We start from the raw sequence: 12,361 nt of genomic DNA, 5'->3' as shown, positions 1-12,361 counted from the left end.
CCAATATCACGCTGCCCTTATATAAATCTATGGTGCGACCACGCTTGGAATACTGTGCACAGTTCTGGTTGCCGCACCTCAAAAAAGATATTGTAGAGCTGGAAAAAGTGCAGAAAAGGGCAACTAAAATGATCAAGGGGCTGGAGCATCTCCCCTAGGAGGGAAGGTTACAACAGCTGGGATTGTTTAGCTTGGAAAAAAGGAGGACAAGGGGAGACATGAGAGAGGTGGACAAAATTAGGCATGATGAGGAGAAGGTGGATAGGGAGACATTTTTATCCCTCTCTCGTAATACCAGAACCTGTACCCTGAAAAGGCTGAGGTTTGGGGGACATGACAGACTAGCCATACGGAACATACGATGCCAGCTTTGGAACGGCAACAGTGAGGTGGGCAACTTTGGGAGGTCCAGGGACATTTTTGCCCCTCAGACACCCCCTCCTGTGGGCCACAGTCTCCCAAAAAATGAATTTAAACATTTTATGAAAACCCCTTTAGGGCTCCATAGCACCTAAGGAGACTTAAAGCGGTCAAATCCAACTCACCAACAAAGCAGATTTGAGCTTTTCGGCACTCCGTAGTGCTATGAATGCCATTTTTCATTCAACATTAAAAAAAAATTGCGGGGCGGCGTGCGGGGTTTGACAATCCCTGCTCTAAAGTCCTGAACAGCTTGGTCTCCTGGGAGAGCCCCCTTAAATCAGCCTCGGGAAAATAAAAACAAAACTTTCTCTCTTTGTTTCCGAGCTCAATGTGGTGGCTGACGTCCCTTCTGAACTGTCACATCACAGATATTTAAATGGATTTTTTAATGCCCTAATAAGAGATTCTCCTTGCACTGAGCTGAGAATGTTTGGAAAAATACTCTAATCGTGACAGAAGGGAGCGGGGGAAACCAGCCATCTATTGCAAACATCACACAGAGGGGAAAAAACCAGGAATGGATGGAATGTCCAGGCTGATCTTAACATACTGGTTGGGTCTCCAGCACTCTCAAGATCAGGACTTCTACTGAAGGTTAACTTATTTTCCTCATGGCTTCCACATCCGGAAAGAGGTCCAAGAAGCAGGCAAATGAAGATTTCCTTTAACTATCTGGATTGAGGTCTCAGGGAAGGCAGTGGGTGTATTCTATATTTTAACGGAACTGCAAAATTCATTGTCGGTTGCAGAAATTGATGCCTAGCTGGCTTTTGGTTCCCCTTGACATTCAGTTTCACTAGCAGTGTGATTTTAATCACCCATGTCTATTCCTTCCTTCCCAGTATTTTTACGTTTCCGTCTAAAGGAGCCCCAAAGGCGGATTACAATCATTACCAACCCCCCCCCCCACGTAAAACAAAAACCTAACGATTTATCTTGCAATTGAGCTTGCTCCTTCACGGAAGTTTGTGGGCTCTTTACATGACGCCGTGTCCCTCCAGGGGACGAAATGCACGAAATGCCCTTTGTTCTGTTTTTAAATAGACCGCAGATAATGAGCTATCAAATTACCCCGTTGTGTTCCGCTTGAGTTTCCTCCGTGACAAGAGGAGAAGTGGCAAGAAGAGGAGCAGAGATCAATGAAGATAATGGAAGACTCAGATAAGGGGAAAAGGAGGGGGAAGGGGGTGCATGTAAAGTGGTGATCCTGCATTTAAAATGGAAGCAGAAATCCCTGTTTTAAATGCAGGATTTGAGGCTGGTGTAGAAATGCCCATAAAATGCAAGACAGAATATAACAATAATAACAGACAGCTAAAAATTTGCCACGATATCAACAGCGGCTTGAAACTCAAGTCAACCCAAAGACTCAGCAAAATAAACATGCTATTCACAATTTGCTTACATTTTGACCTGTTGAGCCATGGAGCCTCACACACAAACCTGTCCCTATATGATCAGTCTCATGGGGAAACATACAACTTTCGTTTCCCCTCAGATGCTCAACTAACCAACCAAGGAGAAAAGGGGCACTGATTACTCAATGTCAACAACCACAACAACAACAACAACAATTATCAGACATCCATGTCAATTTTGCATGTGTTCATTCATAAGTCCATTCCGTCCTGTTTCCACATTAATCTGCAAAATTCTTTTTAATCTGCAAATATATGTATTTAAGTATGTATTTTTAACATATTTCCACACAATAAATATATTTAATTCTCAAAGTACAAATTTCTAAATACACCTGATCCTAAAACACACATTTTTAAAATGCATTATGGTACATTTTTTTGAGCCAGGAACCGCGTCGCAAAAGTCAGAGAAGTGCAAAATCCGAAAGATGATGATGTTCCAATCTGGAACATTTCTGCAGCAGGGGCGAATAAGGTCAGTTTGCATTGGAATTCACAAAGATCCATTTCCTCTAGCGTTCTCAGGTGCAGCATAGAACACAGACGTCGTGCGCAATACCAAATAACACAATGAGGCGATTTTTAGACCAGGGATAGGCAGGTTGCTTGCTTCTGTTTTCCACTCTGAACTTTATGGTCTCTCTGACACACCCTCTTCAGATGGTAATGCATATTACGTCACTTACTTCAAAATGTGGGGCCCTGACTTCTGCCCCCGAATCCTGTCCTGAGGGTGCCACTGAGCAACGACATCTCCTGAGTAGAGCCCTGGACATCTGCTCCAAAGCCTTGCCCTGACTGTACCACGTAGTTCTCACCAAAGTAGATGAACCTGTATTTGGACTGCACTAATACATGAGGTTTATGTGGGAACTTGCCTCTCCATGCAAAACAAAATGCAAAAAGGAACTCACTCCGTATAGAAAACTAGCATGTCAGGGAGAGTGCCCTGTACCTTAGCATGGTAGCATACCCTGATATGCTAGCTCTCTATCTGCAAGGAATAACTGTGCAGGAGGGAAGCAGCCCCACCAGCTATCTAAAGTGGTACAGCCCAGACGCTAGTTGACCATCTCAGTAGGAACTGGGTCCATGTTAAACAGACAAGAAAGGGCTGGGCGTTGGAGGTCAAATATGTCAGAGGCTGGGCTACCAGAAAGTAGGAAGGACAAAGTAACAAAGAAGCTGGACAGAGGAAACAACATTTACAGAACTCCCTTCCAGGTGTTGTGTGCTGCATACATTTGGCACAGGCCTTTAAGGAAGCTTTAAAATTTATTTGTTGGAACTGGCCTTTCCGGACAAGGCAGTTAAGACGTGCGTTCTGCCCTCGACAACCTCAGACATGACTTTGGTTTCCTCAATTCAGATAATGCCGTTTTGTATATTTATATGCACTTGCATCCGACGCCTTTCTTGATAGCAAGCCACTTTGTCATGGCATAGCCCTGAGGAGCCGTTTATCAGTGGACTGAATAAACAAACAAGCAAATAAACAAATACATTAAAAAGTTAGTTCAGGGGTCCCCAACCTTTTTGGGCCAGTGGGTGCATTAGGAATTTCGAGAGCACTGTGGCTGCTCTCGCAAAATGGCTGCCATGAGGGGGACTTGCCCATTTACAAAATGGCTGCCATGGTGGGCGTGACCAGTCACAACACACCTATTTCCCAGAAAGGTAAACTGTACTTGGCCAAGAAGCTGAGTACAGGGTGGAGGTGAATTGCTCTGAGCCCCAAATGCCAAATCACAGCTTTGCCCCCCACAACACACAGCAACATACCCATTTCACAAAAGCACACTGGTGATGTTCAGAGAAACACACACAGGCCAGACACCCAGCCATACCACACCAATCCCACCTCCTGCAAATAAAAAACAAAAGTAACACACGTAAAACCCCAGGCAAAACACACGGCATACACAATACACGAAACCCTCAGCAAAACACACACGCACACACACAACCCTCCAGCAAAACATACAGCAAGCACACAAAACCCCAAGCAAAGCACACACACACACATACACACACACACACACGCACACCAGGCAAACCACACAGCACACATAAAACCCCAGACAAAACACACAGTACACACAACCTCAGACAAACCAGACAGCACACACAGTGTGCCCAAGCAAAGCAGACAGGTCACGTACACAAAACCTTAGGCAAACTATAGAGCACGCACACAAAACTCCAGGCAAAGCACATGGGACACACACAAAACTCCAGGCAAAGCACACAGCACACCAAAATAAACTAATTCACACACACACACCATTAAAAAAAAGCCACAGGCAACCCGCTGAGCCTGCCTGGGGACCAGAGGAAGTCTTAGAAATAAAGATGGTGCTGGGGGATGACTCTTTGCTTTGCAGCATGCCAGTCCCTGGGCTGGGTCGGTTTTTAAATAAACTTTGTAACATATTTTTAAAATCGGGGCAGGGTGCGGGGGGACACAGAGAGCCAGGCAGGTGTCCACAAGCACCACATTGGTGACCCCAGAGTTAGTTAGTTTGCTGCAGAAGGAATTTGTAAAATGAGATCTGAGGCCAAAACAGAAAAGGAAAAAGAGGCCACTTCCGGACCAGCGAAAGGGAACGAGGCAGGGGTGCAGAGGATGTGACCCTCCAGGTTGGGACATGCACAGCGGTGGCGCTAGATTAACATAAATGACAACAACAATACATAGCTACCTACCTACCAGTCATGTGGGAGATCATTGCGCTAATGCTATCCCCCTTGCAAGCATGGTGTGGACCAACTGCACATGAGAAGGCTGTCAGTAGGACTGGCCCACCCCCCGCCCCTGGGGAGATGAGAGGGAAAACAAGGCCATTCCACCCGCCCTGCTGAAGGTTCACTTAATTTTTTTCCTCTTCCCTCCCCATCCCCTTTTCCTTGTGTGTCATGCCTTTTTTTAGGTTGTAAGCTGCTCGGGAACCTTTTTTTGGCTGAGGAGCAAGATAAAAATACCTTAAATAAATACATAAGAAATACGAAGAGAGCCGTGACTAGCCCCAGTTCAAATGTCAGCTCTGTTCATGAACTCACTGGATGACTTCAAGACACTTCCGCTTCAATATAAATAAATATAATCAATACATTCTTAGAAAGATCGCAAGAAGATAAGGTATGTGTGAAGTGCTCTAGAGCAGCAGACCTATACACACTTTGCCTGGGAGTAAATCCCATCGGCCTAAATGGCATTTTGCTTCTGAGTAGACCTGTACAGGAGTGGGGAATGTGTGGTCCTCCAGGTGTTATTGGATTCCAAGTCCCATCAGCCCCACCAGCATGGCTAATGGTCATGGATTATGGGAATTGTAGTTCAACAACATCTGGAAGGCCGCAGTTCCCTACTCCTGGCATAAGAGCTTTAGAGATGCTATGGGTTGTGACTGAATTGGAGTTTTTAGATCTGCAAAAGGGTGACATGGACATGGGGGAGTGTGTAATGTAGGGAGGAGATGAATGGGTCCCAAGAGGAAAGCAAGTTCACTCGAAGAATTCTCAGTTGACTAGAGCGTTGTGTAGGGAAGGAAAGAAACCCACAAAGTGAGAAGGTTGCATTTTTCAGGACAGAAAAACTCTGGAGACTGGATAAAAATTCTCCAACTCTAGTTGTGTTTTCTGGTCCAGAGGCGGGCCAAAAATAGATCAGGATGTAATGGTAGATCTCCAGGTGAATTGCAGTAGATCAGCAACGCGTTCTGGCTCCTAGCAGCTGAACAATGAAGGCAACAAAAAAGTCTCCCCTGCACCCAAAAATCAAGCAGTGGGGAGGCGGGGAACAGAAGCAAATTTGTGTGCAAGCTCTAGTTCTGGTCCTGAAAACAAATTGCACATGCTCAGAGGCACGACTGTTCTGCACTTTTACTGTCCGCCTTCCTAAGACACTATTTCACACCTGGTTCCGGCTGGGGGCCTCAGGGTTCAAGTGGAAAACAAAGTAGACCCCGCAAGTCTGAAGCCCGCCCACCCCAAGTCCGTGTCCCTTTCCCCTCCCCGATAAACCAGGCAAGGCAAAACAGAAGAAGAGAAAGAGCGCAAAAAATATGGAAGAGCGATAGGCGACGTTCAGAGCAAAGGAGGAGCTGGTAGGAGCTGAAGTGTGCAAAGGAAAAGGGGTTGGGTGAGAAGCGGCCAGTTAAGGGTAGAGCTGAGGGAGGGGAGAAAGGCAGCAATTTAAAAGCGGGGGAGTGCAGGATGATGGGAAATTAGGAAATGGCGTGTGAAACAATAGGAACAGCCAAGGCACTTACAGGCTGGAGCTCACATCCGTCTCTGGTTGTGGATTCTCTGCTTTGTATATCACAGTCATCATGCCCAGCAGGATGAGTCTCTGCCCCTCCCAGAATTTAATCAGCAGCCAACAGAAAACATTCCTTCAAGCCAGATGCCAGAAACGCAGGAGCAACAGAAGTGACTGGGCATATCAGCATCAGCCGGACTCCAGTCACAAGGGGAAGAGGTGAGGTTGGACACCTTTGTCTCCGAGCTTCGGCGAAGCTGGCATGCGGGGTGCTCTCGCTCCGTGGCCTCCGGACAGCCTGTGTAGTATTGTCTGCTGCTGACCCCTCAGCATCTGGGGACGCACATCTCACACTTCACACCTGGCCTCTTCCCCAGTGCAAACGCCGCTTGTGCATACAGCAAAAACAATGGCCACGTGGGGCCCCTGGGGACCGGTTCCACCTCTGCTAGCTCGCAGGGTCGTCGTACAGACAGCTCTTTGCATGCAGGTTCGGTCCCTAACATCTCTAGTCAAACGCAGGGGTGTGGCCCTCCAGATGTTGAGGGCTACAGTTCCCATTGTCCCTGACGGTTGTCCCTGCTAGCTGGGGCAGATGGGAGATGGAGTCCAAGAAGAGCCACTGCTTGCCCACCCCTGAGGTCAGCGATCTCCAGCTTGAGCAAGGCTTTGCTCACCACGTTCATGAGTTCACACGCTTCACGTCTTTCGATCCACTCAGCCCTACACTCGCAGCCGAGTTGTGTGAACTGGACCGCTCTCTGCCCTCTCATCTCCCATGGCAAAAGAGGCCTCCGTAGCCGGGTGGGAGCCGGGGGGCAGGGAGGGACAGACATGCTCTCTACATCTCCCTTCAGGCAAGCGCTTCAATTCTCTGGCAGCCCAAACGCGAGTCCAAGCTTGATTTGACATTTTTAGTTGGGCCTTGAGCAGTTGTTTCCCACTGCGAATAGCAGGGTTGGGGTGGGGCAATTCCGATCAGGACTGCGGCAGGGGCAAAGAGGTAAAGCCCTCCTCCCCCATGACATGGCCCCGATCCAAATCAGGCTCCCTCGCACCGTTGGCTTTTTAAAAAACACCTCTACGCAAAGGCCAGCAATGCAAAAAGAATGTGAAGTCTACAGCTTGCTGCAGGACAACAGGAAATGAAAAGGTGCCGGCAACAGAAGCAGCCTGCAAAAAACTCCTTCATGGAGCAGCCATAAGCCAGGGATGGAGCATGGAAAATATCCCGCTTTGACCCCAAGCATCTCCAGTTAAAATGGTCCAGGCTGGCAACAGCTAAGCTAAGCTAATTCTTCTGCATAATCTGGATTCTGAACTGTCCTGCAAAGATGTACTTTTCCGCCTGTTCCCAGTCTCCAAGGGCTGTTTGGGCAAACAAATGCAGATAGTGCACTCCTGTCGCAGATTGGGATGAACAAGAGTGCCACTGTTTGGTAGAAAGGTAGGGCATGAATCCAATTGATCGATCGATTAATACATGCCATGCAGAAGTTGACCTTGCAAATCAAGTTCCAAAGTAAGCACAACTCCTTCCTCACCACCTGATCCCACTCCCCTTTTCATACAGATCGGACATCTGAAAACTTTAAAACTTTCTTTAATGGCCTGGCACTAATAGGAGAAATGACGAACTAGGTGGCTGCTATGTAGCGATGCTGTCCTTCTCCATTCCATTGCTACTAAACATGCTCAGTTCTCACTGGGATGGGCTTTAAAAAAAAAACGTTTGTACTTCTGCAGTCTTTGGGATCCTCCCTTGTATTGGCTACAGTCCTGTCAGCACGCACCCCTTGAGTCCGCTATTAGAAGGAGGGGTGGGATTGTTGGGAACTCAAGCACGCATTCTGACCAGTGCACCTTTTTAACATTTGCACTCAGGCCTAATGTAAGCCTCTGCCGATTTAAAAACCATGTGAAAATACCCACAGGAGAATAACCCATGGAAAAGTTTCTCCCTCCTTACCGAGGCAGGATGTCTTACGTGGGAAAAGTAGGGCACATGGTTGAGGGGGTCCTCCCCTTCGTGGGCAGCCATGAGGTGGTGCCAGTCCCGGCTGCAGGGCCATCTTTCCATGATCCAGCTCGTGTCCTCTTTCCTTCTTATCACATCATTCCAACGGGACAGAAGTGCCCTGATTTGGGAAAGCTGCTGAAGTGAAGGGGAGAAATAAATGAACGAATCATCATCGTCACCAACATCATCAACAACATCACCATCACCACCATCACCATCACCATCACCAACATCATCATCACCACCACCACCAACATGATCATGTTGGTGATGATGTCACCAACATCATCAACAACATCACCATCACTATCACCACCATCACCATCACCAACATTATCATCACCACCAACATCATCATCATCAACACCATCACCATCACTATCACCACCATCACCATCACCAACATCATCATCACCACCAACATCATCATCACCACCAACATCATCATCATCAACACCATCACCATCACCACCATCACCATCACCAACATCATCATCACCACCAACATCATCATCATCAACACCATCACCATCACTATCACCACCATCACCATCACCATCAACATCATCATCATCAACAACATCACCATCACTATCACCACCATCACCATCACCAACATCATCATCACCACCACCACCAACATGATCACCAACATCATCATCATCACCAACATCATCATCATCAACACCATCACCATCACGAACATCACCATCATTGTAGAATCATAGAATAGTAGGGTTGGAAGGGGCCTATAAGACCATTGAGTCCAACCCCCGCTCAATGCAGGAATCCAAGTCAGAGCATCCCTGGCAGGTGCCTGTCCGGCCTTGTCTTGAATGCCTCCAGTGTGGGAGAGCCCACCGCCTCCCTAGATCATGGGTTCCATTGTCGTATTGCTCGAACAGTCGGAAGTTTTTCCTGATGTTCAGCCGGAATCTGGCTTCCTGTCACTTGAGCCCATCATTCCGTGTCCTGAACTCTGGGGTCATCATCATCACCACCAACATGATCAACATCATCATCACCATCGTCATCATCATCACCAGCATCAACGTCATCAACGTCAACATTGCCAACATCATCATCATCATCATCATCACTAACGTCACCATCATCAGCATCATCTATATCATCATCGTTGAAGGTCTAGGAACTTGCTTAGAAAGCCCTAAACACCTCAGGGCTGGGATACTTAAGAGATCACCTGATCCACTACAGGTATGCTTGGTTGTTCCGCTCATCAGGAGATACCCTCCTGGTGGTATCAGAGATTTTGAACGCCCGGTCCATAATGGCTCAGAATAGCGCCTTTAGTATCGTGGTGCCCACTCTCTGGAACAGTGCCAGCTCTCGATTTTGGAGGGCACTTGGCAAGACACCCTCCATGGGCCCCTCCCACAGTGAGTCTACCATCCTCTTTCTCATCGTGCTTGCTTGACAGGCAGACAGCCAGTGAGTGAAGAGGCCATGTCATCTATTGCTCCTCTTTCCCACTACCACCCTTGTCTGGGCCAGAGCGAGAGGCAGATGAACAAGCCGGTCGCAATGGCGAAGATGAGAAGCAACTCCAGGGGGCTCTTGCTAGTGGGCCCCTGCTGGGGTGTAGGTGCCCAACCATGTCTACCCTTGACACTGGTCCTGTGTGCAGTAGCAAATTTTTAAAAGGCATCCCTAACACCTCCCCAAAAAGGACAGTAATTTACCCGGGACTGGGAGATCAGAACTGCCCCAAATCAACAGGACCACTTGGGTGTATATGCTATGATAGTGGGAGGTTTTCCCACCTAGCTGACTTGTTCCCTAGTTGGCACACAGAGGTTGTTTTCCTAGGGCTTGGACTGGAATAGCTGCTTGCTACCACCCCTTGATCAAGTCCACGTTCCTCTTGACAGCCTCCTTATTGCACTGCAACATCCTTGTTTGCACAACGGCATCATCGCAGTGCTAGGACTGGGGAGCGCGACCTGGGGGCTTGGTGTCTATGGAGTTGCCCAGTGAGAAAAGCGAGAGGCCGGTGAATGAGCAGATTGCTGTGGTGAAAAGGAGCAGCAAATCCAGGGGCTCTTGTCAGTGGGCCCCTGCTGGGTGTGGGACCTTGGCAGGTGCCTGACCATGCCTACTTTGACCCTGGCCTGTGCCCTGGAACTCCCTACCATTACAAATTCGACAGGCGCCAACCTTTCTGGGTTTTCAGTGCCTACTGGAAACATACCTTTCCCAACAGATTTTCCCAGGAAGGTAACTGCCTCTTAAGAACATAAGAAGAGCCCTGCTGGATCAGACCAAAGGTCCAGCTAGTCTAGCATCCTGTTCACACAGTGGCCAACCAGCTGTCCACCGGGAACCCACAAGCAGAACAGGAGTGCAACAGCACCCTCCCACCCATGTTCCCCAGCAACTGGTGCACAGAGGCTCACTGCCTCTGGTACTGGAGGTTTTCTGTATACAGTAATAATATACGGCATTTACTGTATGGTTTAGTACATGGCTTACAACTGTCTTTTAACATAAGTGATTCAGAAACACTGTTAAATGAATAATGAAGCCGATGGTTGACTTTTCTTATGCTGGGATCAATCTGGAACCAGCTTCGCCTCTCATAGGCCGATCTGCCGGTGGGAGAAGGGGGCTCTTTATCTAGCTAAACGGGAGCAAAGCATATGATCCTGCTTGAAATAATCCCTTCCGCTTCTCACCCATTACCACCTGATGTCCATCTTTGGCCCAGTAGCTGTTCTCATTAGGGGGTAAAAAAAGAAAAGAAAAAAAGAAAGCCAAGCGAGATCAGGTTGCACAGCGCAAACACACAAAATGCACAAGTGACAGAGCATGGATCGGGTGCCGTCCAAGCAGCCGTGGGATGCCTCACGCTTGCACACTGGCTCCCCGAAGGCATCCTGGAGGGTGTGTTACAAATCAGAAATACAGAAACTAATCTGTATGTTGTGCCCCAGATACATGCTTGGGAGTCAAGTTCGGGCTTCCCCCTGAAAAGCAAACCAGCTACGGGTCAGATACCCAGCTCAGTTCTTTCATCCTTGCTCGAGAACATCCACACCGGAAACTTCACAAGCCAGGCCTCTGCCACCGCGATTCTCCACCTTATTTTCTGTATTCCTCATCCCCCTTTTTTCGGCGTTACTATGTTTGCTTTTTTCTTTTCTTTTCTTAGCTTTATTTTGTCCTTGGCTGGAAATACCGCCACTCCGTGGTCACCGTGCATTCCAAACACACACACGCACCCCAGCAAAAAACACCCTTCTTTTCCACCTCCCATCTCCATCCTTTGAAGATTTGTGGAATAAATCATTACACACACACATCAAAGCTTAACCAGGTGGGACCCACTGAACGGACACCTGGGTCCCTACAGAGGGGTCCCACGGTCTCTCTTCCCTACAACTGAACAAACCGAGACAGTGATTTCTTTTTTCCTATGGGCCTGTTTGTTGTCAACTCACCCGCCTGACAGCCAGTCCAAACCCAGAGAATGGAGGCAGGGGAAGGCTGGGTGGGAGAAGCAAAGCTAGAGGCAACCAGCGAGAGACCGTCTGGATTTGGCAGTGCCACCCAGCTAGTTCCAGATTCCAGCGGGCTGGGTGGTTGCAGCTCCCCCCAGGCTGGTCACCAGCTTTACTTGCACATCCCACCAGAAGAAGAAGCTGTTAAAACCTCTGGGATCCAGTGGAAGAGAGAGGGCTCTTGGATTCCGCAAGCCTCTGGGTCCTAGCACGCCTCGATTTCCCTCTGCATTCACGCTCCTCGGGAACAGCAAATCGGGGGACTCCCTCCTCCTCCTCCCTCCTCCCCCTCGTGTGCCCTGATCAGATTTCAGCTGTAACCAAACAAACTGGGGGAGAGCCCTTGGGTGATGTGCTCTGGAACTGAGATGCAGTGTGCTGGGGAAAATGATGCAGCACCCAGGGCGAGACCGAAATGTGTACAGTATTTGTTGCTGAAGATTTAAACGGCACCTTTCAATCGAATGCTTCTCAAGGTGGCTGACAAGCAAGAAGTTGTAACAACAAACCACAAACCACCACTCTCTCTCTCTCTGCAGGCAGAGAATTTTCCCGGTGGCAGCCCCTTCCCTGGCCGATGGATGGGGCCAGGCCGCTCCTCCTCTGGCCCATGAATGGGGCCAGGCCGCTCCTTCTACAGCCAATGGATGGAGCCATGCCGCTCCTCCTCTGCCGATGAATGGGGCCAGGCCGCTCCTTCTACAGCCGATGGATG

General features: G+C 48.5%; 1 protein-coding gene across 2 annotated transcripts in view; it reads right to left on the bottom strand.

The window, feature by feature from the left end:
* ST6GALNAC6 (ST6 N-acetylgalactosaminide alpha-2,6-sialyltransferase 6) overlaps positions 1 to 11,800 on the bottom strand; it is a 40,684-nt gene extending 28,884 nt beyond the window's left edge. The window contains exons 1-2 of one of the 2 annotated variants that reach the window (XM_084821034.1): positions 11,587 to 11,800; positions 8,075 to 8,257 (exon numbers count right to left, since the gene is read on the bottom strand). The gene's annotated coding sequence lies outside the window, so the exon portion shown is untranslated. Of the gene's footprint in view, positions 1 to 2,530; positions 2,650 to 8,074; positions 8,258 to 11,586 lie in introns of those variants that run through there. The other variant, XR_014785907.1, reaches the window with a different exon arrangement.
* Positions 11,801 to 12,361: the final 561 nt, after the last annotated feature.

The sequence above is a fragment of the Heloderma suspectum genome, chromosome 14 (assembly GCF_057233095.1).
Source record: "Heloderma suspectum isolate Gila_16-S chromosome 14, 16-S_ref, whole genome shotgun sequence".
Lineage (NCBI taxonomy): Eukaryota > Metazoa > Chordata > Lepidosauria > Squamata > Helodermatidae > Heloderma > Heloderma suspectum.
This window is presented reverse-complemented; position numbering and strand designations above follow the sequence as displayed.